The sequence below is a fragment of the Mycteria americana genome, chromosome 1 (genome assembly GCF_035582795.1).
Source record: "Mycteria americana isolate JAX WOST 10 ecotype Jacksonville Zoo and Gardens chromosome 1, USCA_MyAme_1.0, whole genome shotgun sequence".
NCBI classification, from domain to species: domain Eukaryota; kingdom Metazoa; phylum Chordata; class Aves; order Ciconiiformes; family Ciconiidae; genus Mycteria; species Mycteria americana.
In genome coordinates, this window is record NC_134365.1 from 119,670,756 (window position 1) to 119,686,150 (window position 15,395).

Consider the following 15,395-nt stretch of genomic DNA (forward strand, 5'->3'; position numbering starts at 1 on the left):
AAGAAATATGTTTTTTGCTTTGGAAAACAGTATTTTCTGTGAACTCTACCTTTCTGTGGGGCGTGGATGTCATGATAGGGAAAACACCTCCATAGATAATTGAAGTAAGAGAGTATTGTTTAGTAAATAATTCTTGTTAGTAAAATAACTAGCATTCCAGATGTGATAGTGTGGGACTCATTAAAGCAAGAAAAACACTGTTTTCCTCTACCTCTTCCCACCCCCCAGTTCTAAGGTATGCTTTTTGTTTAGAGCTTGTATGGCAATATATATTTAAAGTAATCGCTATGTATTTTGACAAAATATTTGAAGTCAACCTCCAAATGCGTGCATTTTTTCCTGAATCAAAAAGCCAAACTGTGTATTTAGGCAGTGATGACTCTGGAGAGTGTTAGACTGTGCAGTGTTATTCTACACTGTGTTAGACAACCTTTCTTTCTTTCTTTTGCCTTTTTTTCTAGTCACCAGTAACTTCCCTCGATGAGTATGACCAGGTGATGTTTTTATACAGTATACTTTTTAACATACCAGTGAATTAATTACTGAATTCTTCTTTCTGTTTTAAAATGCTCACACTGCATCTCCAAAGCCCTGCTTGAGGGGGTGAGGTATGGAAGGAGGAGTCTTGCATGTCAGCTGTATTCAGATTTCCCAGTACAGGAGCAGGGGGTGTACTTGCTTGTGGGTGATGAGGAGGTGTACTGATTGCATATAGAAGTACAGGTAAAGAAAACAGCTGCATTCTTTTTGTCAGCTTGTAATTTAGGATATGCAGCTACGTATGTTTAGGCGTGCATGTAAGTCAAAGAAGCTTGAGCCATTTTAGCTTGCGTGATTAGCACTTGTATGCTCTCACTGATTTTGGCAGCTTTACAGGGGTCATGTTTCGTACAGATGAACTGTTTCTGAACAGTTTCTCCAGTGTATTAGGCTCAAACTTCATCTGAGCTGAGCGGGCTGCTCTTTGCACTTGCTGCTTCACAAACCACACTTAATTCTTTCAGTTCTAGTGTTCTCTCTATAATATCCCACTGTCTTTCGTTCCAGATAAGATCTTTTTCAGAGTAGCTGTGTTTTCTTGATAATTTTCCTTTATATCCTGGTTCAGTGGAATAACTACTTAGATACAGTAAAATAAGAATTGGTATCTCAAAATAACTGATGACCTGCAGTGCCTGTTCTGTCTCTTGCTGCTGTTAGCTGTTTGGTGGAAAGTCTGCACGCCCTTTCCTTAATACCTCTAATCATGCAATTAGGATAGATTTGGATTCAGGAAAGAATGTGAATCTAGCAATTAAATAATTCTAAATGATGATGTTGAATAGCCTTTTCTGGTCTATCTTTGTACTGTAATCGTAGATTGTAATTTTAGTTCTTAGTAGGATAACACCAGGGACAATAGGAATATAAGAGTTCCATTTGTAGAATAAAAAGGAAAATAAAAAAATTAGGGAAAATGTCAGCAATGGCTTGAGGAATGGGGAGAAGATCATCATGGTGAGTTATCAACTATGAACATTTGTTTATGCTGTCTTTAGTAATAGAGTAGAATAAATCATAAGCAGAAAGATTTGTTTGTAGTACACATTTCACGTGGGGGTGGCTCAGTAGTTAACCTGCACAGAACCGAAGAGATCAGTTTTTTTTTTTAACTATAAAAATAAACCAAAGATTGCTTCTGTTCCTGTTGTCTGCTAGAAACTTTGAACGCTCATTGCTATTGTATTTAATGCAGCTGCTGAACTTGAAATGCCCCCTGCACAGTAAGTTGGTTTTGTTTTTACTTGCATAGCATGAAATTGGGTGGTGTGGTAGACAATTAGAAATTTGGTCCAGTCTGAGATCTAATGATAAATTACTTGTGCACATAAAACCTTACTGTGAGGTGCTAAAATTTCTGTATGATATGTGGCAAAAGTAGTTATCCTCTTTTTAAGAGTACACTTTCTAAAATTAAAAAATAATATAACAGATTCCACTGGTTATTTTTGGGTGGCATGGTTATTGTAGGTATGTCTTGATATTTTAATTGCAGATTGCAGTATTCATAACTGTATTTGCTAATACTTCATACAGCAAAACAAAAATTGTATAGCTTTGGAGTGTGCATGTAGATGTCTAGTTAATCTATCTGTCTAGAACGAATCTCTCTAGGTAGCTCTGTGTGTGTGTGTAAGGGGTAGAGGTGGTCAAGTTCTTGATAGACCATGCGCCATTTGTTTAGGAGAGATTAGTTTCTAATTACTGATTTCAAATGCTTTTCTACAATTGAAACTGGAATTTGTCTACCTACTTCAGAGTGTCAGAGGATTAACTTCTTGGCCAGAATAGAAAATGAATGAACGTTAAGTAATTTTGTATGGGGAGGAGTGAAGAGAGGTATCCTCTGTCTTCCCCAGAAAGAAAGGTTTTTTCTTCCCTTTTATTTCTCATACAAAAGGTGCATTTTTACAACATTCCCTTCATTACAATCAGGCAAAATGCAGAAAAATTAAATGACATAGTACATACTTGGTTTGGTTTTCTTTTATGAAATGTATTAAACTTACATATGTTGGATATTACATTTTCCTTTTTCATGGGTTGTTTCTAAGGTGATTGAATTAATTAGTGCTAGTGTCATTTCAGTGGTTGTCTTTCCTTTTCTCTGTAAAGTCAACTTTTCACAAGCGTTGTGTGTGTAAAATGTGTGTCTGGAATTTTGAAATAATCATATTATTAGTTGCCTGAAACCTAAATCTCTGCTGTATGTTTCTCTTTCACAGTAGTTCTCAATCTCCCTTCCCCCGCTCTGTCTCTCGTGGTTGTGTGTGCCCACAGGATATTTGTGGTGACCACAGTATTGAAGTCTAAATACTATGGATTTATAAGAGTTTTTGTGTGATGGCAGCCCATGAAAATCATGGGCTTGATGGTATGTTCTAGTATTATAAATATACTAGTACTAATATTGTAGATTAGCAAGCCCTAGTAATACTATTAAAATAATTTCACTGAAGACCTGTTGTCTCAAGAGTTCAGGTTTTCCATCGTATTTTGGTGGGTAGCTCCTAATTTCCATGGGATCCTCTACCTGAATATCTTTTAAGGATCTAGACCTGAGGATGACTAATCCACTGTAAATGACTGGACAGTGGTTCATCTTTGCATTGTTTCAAGATACAGTTTTACTTGCTCCATATAAATGCACAATTTGTAGATAATAGTTATTAATATACTTCCAAAATACAGAGAACACCTGGGTTTAAATCTATGGTTTCTGAAAGAGTGTTCATGGAGAGCCATCTGAAATAGTGGGGACTTCTGTAGAGGACTCATAATGAAACTCCTTTGTAGTACATCGCTTTCTATACTTTCATACATAATTGTAAATAATATTTACAAAAATTAAATATACCTATGAAATCATTAATGAGCTACATATGAGGACTTATTCACAGCATTTAGAAAATTTCTAACTCAAACCACACATAATAAATCTAATGTAGTGTCTTTGGACCAGTTTACTAGTTAGCTGCCCTACTTATCTTGTAGCCATACTTTCTAAAGATGTTTGCCAAAAGTAATTCCCAGACTTTACAACTGAGAATGAAGCAGTGGAAAGTGAAGTTTTTACTTCCAGCTAGAATCACACGTGCTGTGAGCAGGTAGTCTGGGTTTACCAACATCCTTGACAGTTAACTGCAGTTTTTATCTTGTTGTTCTTGTCCCCTGCTTTTTGAAGAAAGAAGCAGTCAATTTCCGTGACTGTTTGGTGTTATGAATTGTATGTGTTTTTACGGAACTTTGTTAGGCATAACCAAACCACCTTCATTGTATTAACTGCCCACAGATTTCTTCAACAGAATTTTTAAGGCTTAAAGGACTAAAATAAACAATTCTACATTAAAATTAAAGCTGTATGTTTGAGCGCTTACTGAAGATACTGAGTGGCAAGTAATGCAGAGCACAGATTTGTGGTTTCTCAAACCTGACAGCCAGAGTTTCTGTACTGATAACTTTATTAGGGTTTGAAGACCACCACACCATGGCTTACCAGCAGGCAGCTTTCCTGCTTTGTCTTTGCTTTGTAATTGGAGACATCTGTAGAAGCCTATTAAGATTTTGAGGTAAAGACTGTATGCTAACTCTTAAATGAGACAGTAGTTCTTTTAAGCAATCAATTCCAGTTTTGCAACATGTTACAAAGTAATTTGTTTGTCAATAAATGTAACAGGCAAATCAAATTGTTGCATTCCTTCTATGATTCTGCAGGCCTGCTAAGATCCGAAGGTACCTATGTCAGAGTTGCATTGGAGAAATGAGAACTTTTATTCATTTCTGATAGTACTTTTAAGTGTCTCAGTGTGAGTACCTAGAAACAGTATATGAGAAAAATATTAAAATTATGTCTAGTTGTATGTTTAAGAAAGAGCAACCACCCATCTTGGGGAAAAAGAAAAAAGGTATTTATTGTTTTCTAAATAATGCTTATCCTGCAAAGTATACATTAACTTTTTGTTAGTTGCCCTACCAGTTGAATTGTAAAGGAGAAGTCCAATATTGACTACTAGGAAGGTAATTAAACTATGTGTCTGTACAGAATAGAAGAGTTTTGGGTGCTTGTTTAGCTGAAGAAGCTGTGTAAAGTCAGCTGCATATCTAACTTTCAAAGGTCAAGGTGAGTTTATGCAGGGACACTCAGATGCTTATCGGTGATGGCTATCTTCATATTATGTTACAATTTAATACCTATAGTTGTGTTTTGGAAACTTAGTGCTTGTATATTAAGTGTTCATATGGCTGATCTGAAAATTGAAGCTGCGATCAAGCTAACTTTGTGTTTGGAGGTCACCACCTCTTTATTAAAAAAAGCCTCCTATTAGTAACTGTAAAAATACATTTTTCATGTACTCTAGCTATATATTACAGTTTCAAATTAACAAGCACAAGAATATAGACTGCCCTGTAAATTGTAAAGTGCAATATTTAACATTTTTTTAAAGTAAATTTTTTAATACGTCATGGTGGGATTGGTCAAAACTTCAGTGTTATCTTTTCTGCCAGTCTTGCAATGGAAGAAGATAAAAGACTGAGCAGATTACTCAATTGACTAGTTCTAGTTATATTATACTATGTTTAGACATGAGCTTCACACTGTTAATCCCTCATCCTGCAAGCTGTTCTGCATGAGCACGTGCTTGTACCCATACAAAGCTGGCAGTTGAAGAGAATCTGTTGCAATATATAGATGCACCTGTGAAGAGTTCCTTGCAGGTACGTGGCCTTCAGCCATGTACAGATGCTGTACAGATTCCTGTGTTTGTGGTGAGGAGGTTTAGACAGAAGCTCAATTACCCAGTGTAAAGTTCCAATAACTTCCATAAATCTTCAGGGTATTTTGGGGAAGTAAGATTCTTTCTTTCTTACAGACAATCATGAACTAAAGTTGACAACTTCAAAGTTCTGTTTTGTAATAAAATGCCAGTAATCTGGTCATGTACCAAAGGGGATGATGTAATAGTTTAATTTCTTGCACAAAAATACTGACATTTTTTCTTTGACTCTTGTGAGTCCCAGTTGGATAAACTTGTTTATCTGTTTTTCTCAGGCAGACAGATAGGCTCCTGTGATATTCAGGGATTTTTTTTTTGGTTGGTTGATTGTTTTTGCATGGGCATCCAGTGTAATTGGCTTTTTTTTAGATAGCAGTTCTCTGACCTCGTCCTTCGGTGCATCTACTGCCTGTTCTACTGCAGTATTTGCTTTGCTAGCTCCTTGCCTTCACCAGTCAACATTCTTCTTACCTGTTCTTTTTTTTCTGTTTTTCCTCTTGTATCTGTATGTCTTCACTTTAATGATCCTATATATTTCAGCATTATCTGAAGGCTGGCAGGTATTCTTTCCCACTTAAGCTTTGTATTTTGATGTTCATTGATTTTGTTCTGTGGATGTTTGTAAGAGCCAATCCCAACAAGGAAAGATTGTGTAAAGTAAACTACTGGAAATAGTTTGTAGAGCTACTGGAAATAGTTTGTAGAGCTACTGGAAATACTTTTAAAATTTTCTCACAAAGCAACACTCCATTTTAATACCTCTGTTCTGCAGCGTGTGCTCAAATTGCCAAACAGCATAATAAACAACAACGAGAAGGAAGAATTTTTTTGTTAGAATGAAGTAACATGGAATTAAGTTGCTGTAGGTATTCGGGCAAGTACTACATTTAAAAACTAGACATATAACAAGGCTTTCCCCCCATTCTTTTCCAACTATTCCTTACAGTTGCCTCTTTTTAAATTCCAGTTTGTAAAACTTAAATTCAGACAAAACGTTCAAAACATAAAAGTGTTAAAATATGTTTACACATGGCAAGATCATCTATACTTAAATTCATGGCCAGACATCATGGATTTTGGAGATGTTTAATGACAAAGTTTGAAAACATCCATTAGTCAGCTTAGAAGTTTCTGCATGTTCTCTGTTCTGTACTTTACTTAAAACCATAGTAAGCAATATAATATGCTCATAAAAGAACAAATAGCAACCTACTATTGAACATAATATGCTAATGTTAAGAAATATGATAGAAATTAAGTTTGTCTTGTAGATAGTCTGCTGAAAAATGGTATTGCTTCAAGGAAATGTTGCCAAACTCTATGATGACATGGGCAGAGGAAGAAAGCAAAGGCATTTCATTTTTTGTGTGGTGTAGCACTTGACTAGATGTAAGTAATTTGTAGTAATTGGCATTACTGATAAGCTCTGAGTGGCTGTGGTCAGGAGTCAGTGGTTTAGTTGGTATCAATAAGTCTGTCTTAGTGTTGAAAATTCCTGTTTGCCGAGAGCCCTCAGATGGCAGTCCAGTCCTTGATACTGGACTTCTGAAGAAGAGATCTTGTAGTCGACGTGGAACTAAAATAGGTAGATCCTCCCACTCTAATAGTGGGTTCCTCCCACTATTATGTTTTTATGGTCTCTGAACCAGGCTTGCTGATAGGAAGCTGCTAAGGGTGTTATCCATGCTCAGAACATGCTTCATTACCACAGTTCTTATCAGAATAATCTGAATGGAGTTGAGGCTTGTGCAGCATTTTCACTTTAACAGTTTCATGCTTTTTTGATTAGTCAGTCATCCTTTTTGCACAATCAGAAGTTATGGATGAGCCGTAAGTCACATAGCTCTGCACAATAACTGGAATCCGCTCTTATGAAACAGAAATATGAAATACTCCAGATGCAGTGCTGACTTTAACATGTCAAATGCAGCAATGGATTGATTCCTTAAATGTGTCGCAAATGTATGTTTGGTACTACTATTTAAACTCAACGTCTAAATCTGAGAGGATTGCTTAAAACTTGCGCTTTCTGTAGATGATGCAAGCAAAACAATTTTGCTTTGTGTTTTTTTCGGGGAGGAGGGAAAAAGATGCATCCTTTTGAGTCAAGTACTCAACGGTATTCTGAACTGCTGACAAATACTATTGTGTGACTTGTAAAAAAAAAAAATAGCTTATTTGTGTTAACTAGTTGGGTGAATTTAACCCAAAGAGTTAAATCTGCTATTATTTTAGAACTTACAAACAAAACCGTGAGTACTTATGTAATAACCCAGAAGTGTCCCTAAGTAAAGCTGTCTTTTAAATAAAAAAAAAAAAAAAAAACAACCAACCAAAACCAAACAAAAAAATCCAACCACTAAACCCTGCATGAACTTACTTGATGTGTTCTAAGAACTTATATAAGACCTTGATACTTTGGTGCACCTTCCTATTCTTCCTCTATCTTAGGAAATCTGGCAAAGTTTTATTTTAATCTCTTTGTGTTACCTAAGCCTTTTCAGGTGATGTTATGGGGAAGATCCTGGTGAAGACTGTGGACTAGTTAGTGATAGTATTTGTATGGGCAGTTAAATGGCATTTAAAAGCTAAATTTGCATTGGAAGCCTATTGTCCAGAACTGAGTGGTAGTGTTTGACATGCCTTGTGAATAAGAAAGAAATAAAGGACTATTGGATTAACAAAAGCAGCACAGTATTTTTTTTGTGTGTGTGTGTCTGAGACTAGCCATTTTAGCATCAGATCATCTTAATGCTCCCAGATTAGAGCTACTGGTGTTGTGGGAGAGAAATAGAAAAGTTTGAAAATATTTGATAAAACCTTTCTTTAAAAGAAAAAAGACGAAAACAAACAAAAATGCTGAAGGCAAGCCTTTTCTATGTGAACATCATCTGATCCTACAGAGTCTAACTCTTAATTGGAATACAGTCTGTACAGCAAAGGCTAAATTTGATGTGATGTGGTATCTCTGAGTATTTAGGCACCACCATTTGTTTAAGCTGTTGCTTGTTTCTTTGTCAAACTATGGCAGAAAACTTTAGGTTTTGGTATTAGAATTCAGAATTTCATGGGCAGGTGACAAACTGGTAAGATCTGGGCTAGTTTCACTCTGCTCCTGCTTGTCTCTTGATACAGGCTTTGGAATCCTTACTGAGAACAGAGGAGAACTATAGGACTAAAAAGTAGGAATATGTAGAATTGTTTTTCTTTTTTTCTTCCTGGTCTCACCATTTGCTCAGAGGCAGGGATAAGAGAAATGGAGCTTTGACCTTTCGGTGTTTTTGGCTCTTATTGGTTGCTGGCTTGAGGAATTGAATGTGTTCCAGAGATGACATGTTAGCTGAAATTTCAGCAGACTGAAAGACTGTAGTCTTTTCAGCTGGTAGTTGTTTCTGGATACTTGGTAGGCTCCATTGATAGCTGAATAATAAACCTTCTGCCTATTGTGTGTTGTTTTGTGGTTTTTTTTTTTTTTCATGGAGTTTTAAGGACTTTTGTATAAGTAAGAGGGAGGATTCTTCCTTTGGTGGTTTTGATAGATGGTAAAGTTTTTGTGATCAGAAATCACATGAAGCTTCAGAAAAAATTGTGCATTTTTTTTCCTGCTCTACATGCTCCAAGCAGGAAAATGTTACACTGTAGCTCCAAGGAAAATGGGATTCCATGCTGGAGTTGCTTAATTACTAGAGTTTCTGGATTTGTTATGGCAAAAAGTTCCTGCTTTTCCTGGATTGCCTTGATCCAATCCTGAATTAAACCACCTGGGGTTTGTTAGGAAAAGCAAGGTACAGGCTAGTTGGGGCAGGGCAACAACTATATTAAAATGGCCTTCCTGAGTGTATGTAGGGAATATAATAATGCTGAATCTCTTAAATGGCTATCTTCAAAATCAAAGGAGGCATTCTGCTTGGGAATTTCAAAACAGTGACAGAAATTTAGTCCTCTTATTTAAAACAAAATAAACAAACCCTCAAAAACCTGCAAGTGTTATGAATCAAGAATACTGACTCAGCTAAACTTTGTGCACCAAAATGAAACCTAGGAAGCCTGCATATTGAAATTCTTGTGAAATTTCATTTCCTTTTGTGTGGAGGTTTATTGTGCTTTGTTATCCTTTCCCAGCTTCAAAAAAGAAAAAAAGGGGGGGGAGGGGAGAAATAAATAAATTTAATTAAAAAAAAGTTAATTGAGTCCTCCAGAGAGAACAATGCAATACTCTCCACCTGAGATACTTTGTAGCTAGAGAGTTTTAAAAAGACAGTAAGTATAAGGGGCAAGAAAAGAGCAGAAGGCTACAAATAGTGTGGATACACCAGAATGCAGGTTTCCAAACTTAGTTTGCTCTGATCATTGTTTTTAAGGTGGCAGCAGAAGTTTCTAGTTCTGTACCAGGCCATGTACAAGAGGAAGCCCTTGGATTTTCTGGCAGTCCTCAGGTACTTTTCTGGAGTAGCTTAGATACTTACGATGAGCCACGCTCTACAGCTGGGGAAGAGAGATGGAAAAACACTAGGTTAACAACATCAGCCAAAGAGATAAAATGGGAGCCTGTCTCAGCTAAGGTATTTTACACATCTACCTGTTGAATTCAGTTGTTATCCCTGTACTGTATTATGAAACTAGATGAATATAGTCTACCCATAATTCCATCTTGTATTAGCTTGGCTTTGTCTCTCGTTAAAGATTAAAGACTTTATTCTGAGAAGATTTAAATAGAAACAAAACCTTATTGCAATAAAAGGAAACAGACAGAGGTTACTTAGTTAGATGGCTTCCATCTTTCTTTTGATTTGTAGACTTCTAAAATATGTCTTCTGAGGATATACATGTGGGACAATGTAATAAACCTAATATTAGGCTCAGTTTTTCGGAGTTACTTTTTCGAGTTACCTAGAGTCTTCCTTTGTCTTGTATATGAGCTAAGGGAAACCATGCTCTTGAATTCTCATGGTCTCTGATTCTCATTTTGCTGAGAAAAATGCTTTAACTGGTGTGCTTGTAGGCAGGTTACGAAAAGGAGGTTGAAGCTTTTATGGATACACATATCAGGAGACTTATGGCAGGAGTGGTTGCATCTGAACACAGACACAACCAAATTGCTGCTTTCTTTTGAGAGCTTACAGAACCCAAATTATATATGTGTGCAGCTACCACTGTGGAGCTGACATGTTCAAGTGGCTATTTGTTTTAAGTCTCCAGAAGATTCCTCGATAGACTCTTACAGGGGACATGGAAGTATTGGTAAAGTTGACCTGTTGGTGATGTGGTGATTGGAGTAACCAGCATGGAAAAAAGTCTCATGGAAGTGCTATTCCAGAGGAGAGGCTTCTTGAGTGATGTGTCTGTCCTTGCAGAGTAATAGCAGCTTGCATACCTACAATTTGTGTGTCTGTTTATTTACCTATTCCTGGTTATCTGATTTGTTTTAAATTGCCCTAGTTTTGTAACTACCTCAGATTTGTACTGTATCTTGAGTCACAGCAGTGAACATACTTTTATCCTCCCACTAGGAATAGGCTAAATTTGTTGGGAAAGTATTTGGCAGTTGTATTCAGTTCATTCTTTTTGAAAAATATCTCAGCAGCTGGTTGCTATAGAATCATTATATCTCTTCCAGATTTTAATGTTTAGTGGGTTGGATACAGTGGGGAGGTTATTGGCAAGGTAACTGAAAAAATGTGTTAAGTTCTTTCTCTCTTGGGGTGATGCTGGCTTAGTGCCTCTTTGTAGGACTTCTTTATTACTGTTTTTCAATGGCTTGCATGAGCAGTACTGTTGGTGGATGCTGTGACCTCTGGCACTGAGTATCTGGTTACTCATATTTTTGGCCAGGCTGTAGCATTTTAATGCTATGGTTCATTTCTTTTCTTGCATCTTTGTGTATCAGTTCAGTTGGTATGCCAATCTAGAGATAAGGATTTAAAAAATGAGGTTGAACCGAGTTTCTGTTATAGGTCTGCAACACTTAACTTTGTACTTAAAGCAATAACAAAATTAGGTCTCTCTTGCAACTGTTAGATACCACCTGGAACAGCTATGGTCCCCTCCCCTCCAAGCTTTTTGGGTTTGGGTTGTTTTTTTGTTGGGTGTGGTTCCCCCCTCCCCCGCTTCATAGTGCTTAATTCACAAATTATTTAGGTATGTCACTGGGGCCTGATACTCTGAAATTGCTGTTTTCTAAAGCAGACCAATTCTTCTGTCACAGAGAGAATCTTTTCCACGGTTCAGTTATATTGACATATGCAGTCCTCTAGAAGATCAAATCTTAAGGATTTGTCTATGTAATCAAAGCTTTTTTATTGTTCAGAAATAAATCAGCCTGAAACATAGGCTATGGTCAAGATGGTTCATGCACTTCATCTTGTATCCCTTCAGAATTTTTTAAGAATGGCCTTCTCTCAAGGCTTGGCATAAACTATGTGTATTATTCTAATGCCTGTATATTGTTTGCATGTTCAGGCAGGTATATGTTTAGTTCTGTCTTAATATTCTAAATGTTTTAGTGCAGAAGTGGTGTGGTAGCTTTCTTAATTGTCAGTAATGAAATTAATTTCCCAGAAGGACTCAGGGAAGACTACCCAAATTTCAAAGTAGGTTAATATACGGAAACAGGTGAGTAAAACATAAAACTTACTATGTTTGTGTAGCCTGATGCTGGCCACCAGCTGTCATTTCTAGCTTTAGCTCTGACATACCAGTCCCTGTTTCGAGAAAGTTTTGTCTCCCTCTTCCATTGCTGTTGTTATACAGTAAGTTTCTTCCTACTATTTCCCTACAAGTAAATAGCATACATTGTCCTGAGGTACTACATTTTCTTGTTAGTCTTCAATGTTTGCGCTGTTACCCAGATTCTTTGCCTCTATTTCAATTTGATTCACTTGGTACCTTCAGTTTGCTGAGGATTTTAACACTGCATGCTTTGACAATGTACTGGCTGCTGGCAATCAGGTTCTTGAGGCCTCTGTTAAGACTTCATTTTTGGGCTGTTAAACCAACAAGAACTCTTCAAAAGGCTAAAGTAGTGATTGCAGGGTTGGAAGATGCTGATTTTTCAGCTGGGCCTAATTCAAAATTCTTTCTCTTTTGTTAGTGTTGTGGTTTAACCCCAGCCGGCAACTGAGCACCAGTCAGCCGTTCCCATGGTGGGATGGGGGAAGAGAATTGAAAGGGTAAAAGTGGGAAAACTCGTGGGTTGAGATAAGAAGAGTTTAATGATTGAAATAAAATAATAATAATAAATAATAATAATAAATTGTAATGAAAAGGAAAATAACAAGGAGAGAGAAATAAAACCCAAGAAAGACAAGTGATGCAAATGAAAACAACTGCTTACTACCAACTGACCAATGCCCAGTCAGTCCCCAAGCAGCAGCTCCCCTGCCAACCTTCCCCCTAGTTTTATTGCTGAGCATGATGCCATATGGTCTGGAATAGCCCTTTGGGCAGTTGGGGTCAGCTGTCCCAGCTGTGTCCCCTCCCAACTTCTTGTGCACCCCCAGCCTACTCGCTGGTGGGGTGGTGTGAGCAGCAGCAAAGGCCTTGACTCTGTGTAAGCACTGCTCAGCAGTAACGAAAACATGCCTGTATTATCAGCACTGTTGTCAGCACAAATCCAAAACATAGTCCCATACTAGCTACTATGAAGAAAATTAACTCTAGCCCAGCCAAAACCAGCACAGTTAGTACCTCGAAGGAAATGGAGGTGCTGGTTTTTTACTTTCTCCCCACTCCTCAAGCATTTCAGTTCTCAGCTGTACAAGCAGTGATTAAATGAGCCATAGACAAATTTATATCCGAGATACTTGTGTTATTCTCTCAATTGTCATCATATATTTAGCATTTAAGAACTGGTAGTCAAAATAATTAGTGAGTTTTTTCAGCAGGTCTTAAAGTGAGAACATGAACTGTTGCCATATAGTAGAACTGTGGTAGCTCAAAACAGTTGTCATGGACATTGTTCATTGGAGAATTAAAAATAAAAAGGAAAAAGAAAAGAAGTGTGTGAGTAAATGATCTGTTTAGTCTAGAATGTCAGTGCATCTCTTGGCAATGCTTGCTGGCAGGCTTTATTGGGGATTACTTGCTGCTGCCTTTTTCTCCCTTAAGCATATGAACTGGCATTTTTTACTGGAATTTTTTTCTTGCATAATTTGGGATTTCCTGCTTAAAAGTTGCACTAAAACAGCTGTACATTTGAAGGAGTACTGTGAGTACTTGGGTTCTGAAACTGTCAGCAGCAGTATTTAAGCAGATGAGAACTGAGGCACATTCATGTAATTTTATCTCTATGGGTACTTTATTGCTCATTTATGTGAGAAAGTAAAGTTGATTCGACTTGTGTATGAGATTTATGCTAGTGCTGCTCTGGAAACTTTAAAAGTGATAGAAAATAGTACTGTAGCTTTAGGAAAATTAGTTATTGTCACTAGATTTTCAGAGGAAATTAATTTAACAATCTTACTCTTGCTGTGTCCCACACTTATTATAATTTACTGCTTCATGGGACCTGTTATGATTGCAAATTTGGAACTGAACATATCTAATAGAAAATGCTGTATATCATACTTAGCATATTTAGTGCCTCCATTGGTTCTTGATTAGACGTATTCATTGTTCTGATGTCACATGGTCGTTACTACCTTTTTCTGTCCCCAAAGGGGAACAAGGTAATTTTGAGGCAAAAGTTCAGATTCTTTCCCCTGCAAGCAGCTAACTCTTCTTTCCAGTAAGTTAATTTTTTCTGTTGCCTTTCATTCAAGTGCCAGTAAATGCCATGTGTATTTTTCAGGAGAGTTGAACACTAGACTGTTGAGTCTTTGAGAAAGGCTTTTTTGTCTGATGAAGGTTTGATTGTAAGTGCTTCAGTATATGGGGTTCTTGAACAGCTGAAATATTGACAACTTATTTTTTAATGTAAAATGTCTTTAGCCTACACTTCTCCTACAGACAAGTGACTACAAGAAAGTCTTGCTTGGAATTTTAGAAGGTAACATTAGCTGTAATGGTTGGTGAAGGAGTGGGTGCTTCATTATAATGCCAGTTTTCATTTTCAGGTCTTAAGTCAGAAGCTAAATAATCAGAAATGTATTTTTAGAATCCAAAGTTTATTTTTAAAATCTTGTCAGTTGCCAACTCTTAAGAGTATGCTGTGCTGTACTGAAGCCAGCCAGTGCGAGTTGAAAAATTCCTGCTGAATGTACTGCCAGTTATGCTAGCCTCTGCTCTTTCAAGCTTCCTTCACAGCTGTCCCCAAGCCTCTTCTGATGATGTGTCTGCTGCAGAAAATGGCCCTCAGGCTATCTTCTGCTGGAGTCATAAGACTCAATTTTCAAGGTAAACTTGCCCCTATTTTTAACAAGCCAGATTGAGAAAGAAAGTAATCCTGATCCTGATTCAAGAGTGAAAGCACCTTTAAAAGTTGCAGTAGCTTCTGGAGTAGGTTGAATAAATGGGGACTGTAATAATTTTAGCTGTCAGGTTTTAATCCACTACTGCAAGTGTGAGCTATAAATTGTGCAAACTTGTATTCCTCCTGTGCTATAAATTGTACAAACTTTTCATATCTATCATTCTCGCACGAAGATATGTTAACATATTTGTAATGGACAATAAATGTTATTTGTAATATTAAACTACAGATCTCTGCTATTTCTTCCCCCATGTATAAATATATATGTATGTAAGCCTGATTCATGACCTACAGATGTGATCCTGTTAGCAAAGTAAGGTGGGTTCCTGTTCTTCCAATAAAAAGAGGTTCATCTTTCTCCGGGCAATTTTTGGTACCTAGCTATATTATTTTATTGCTATATTAATACTGAGTGCCTGTTTGAATGACCAAAAAATGGAGAATCTTGAAAAACTAATGTTACTTACTCAATATGTTTTTTTAGAAAAAATCTTATTAGGGTACGGTTTTCAATTTGTGAGAAGTGATAACTGAATTAGGTATGACATATGTCTGTCATGGATACTGTGCTCTCCGGGCTGGAAATGGAGTGACTTATGAGAACTACTTAGTCAAATTAGATTAGTAGATTACAGTCAGCTAAACAGTTAGAAAATACGAGAATCCTATAT

The 15,395-nt window shown here is 36.9% G+C and overlaps 1 protein-coding gene across 8 annotated transcripts in view; it reads left to right on the top strand.

Annotated features, from left to right (window-relative positions):
• Positions 1-15,395, top strand: part of ITSN1 (intersectin 1) — a 144,954-nt gene that overhangs the window by 1,165 nt on the left and 128,394 nt on the right. The gene's annotated exons all lie outside the window — the stretch shown is intronic.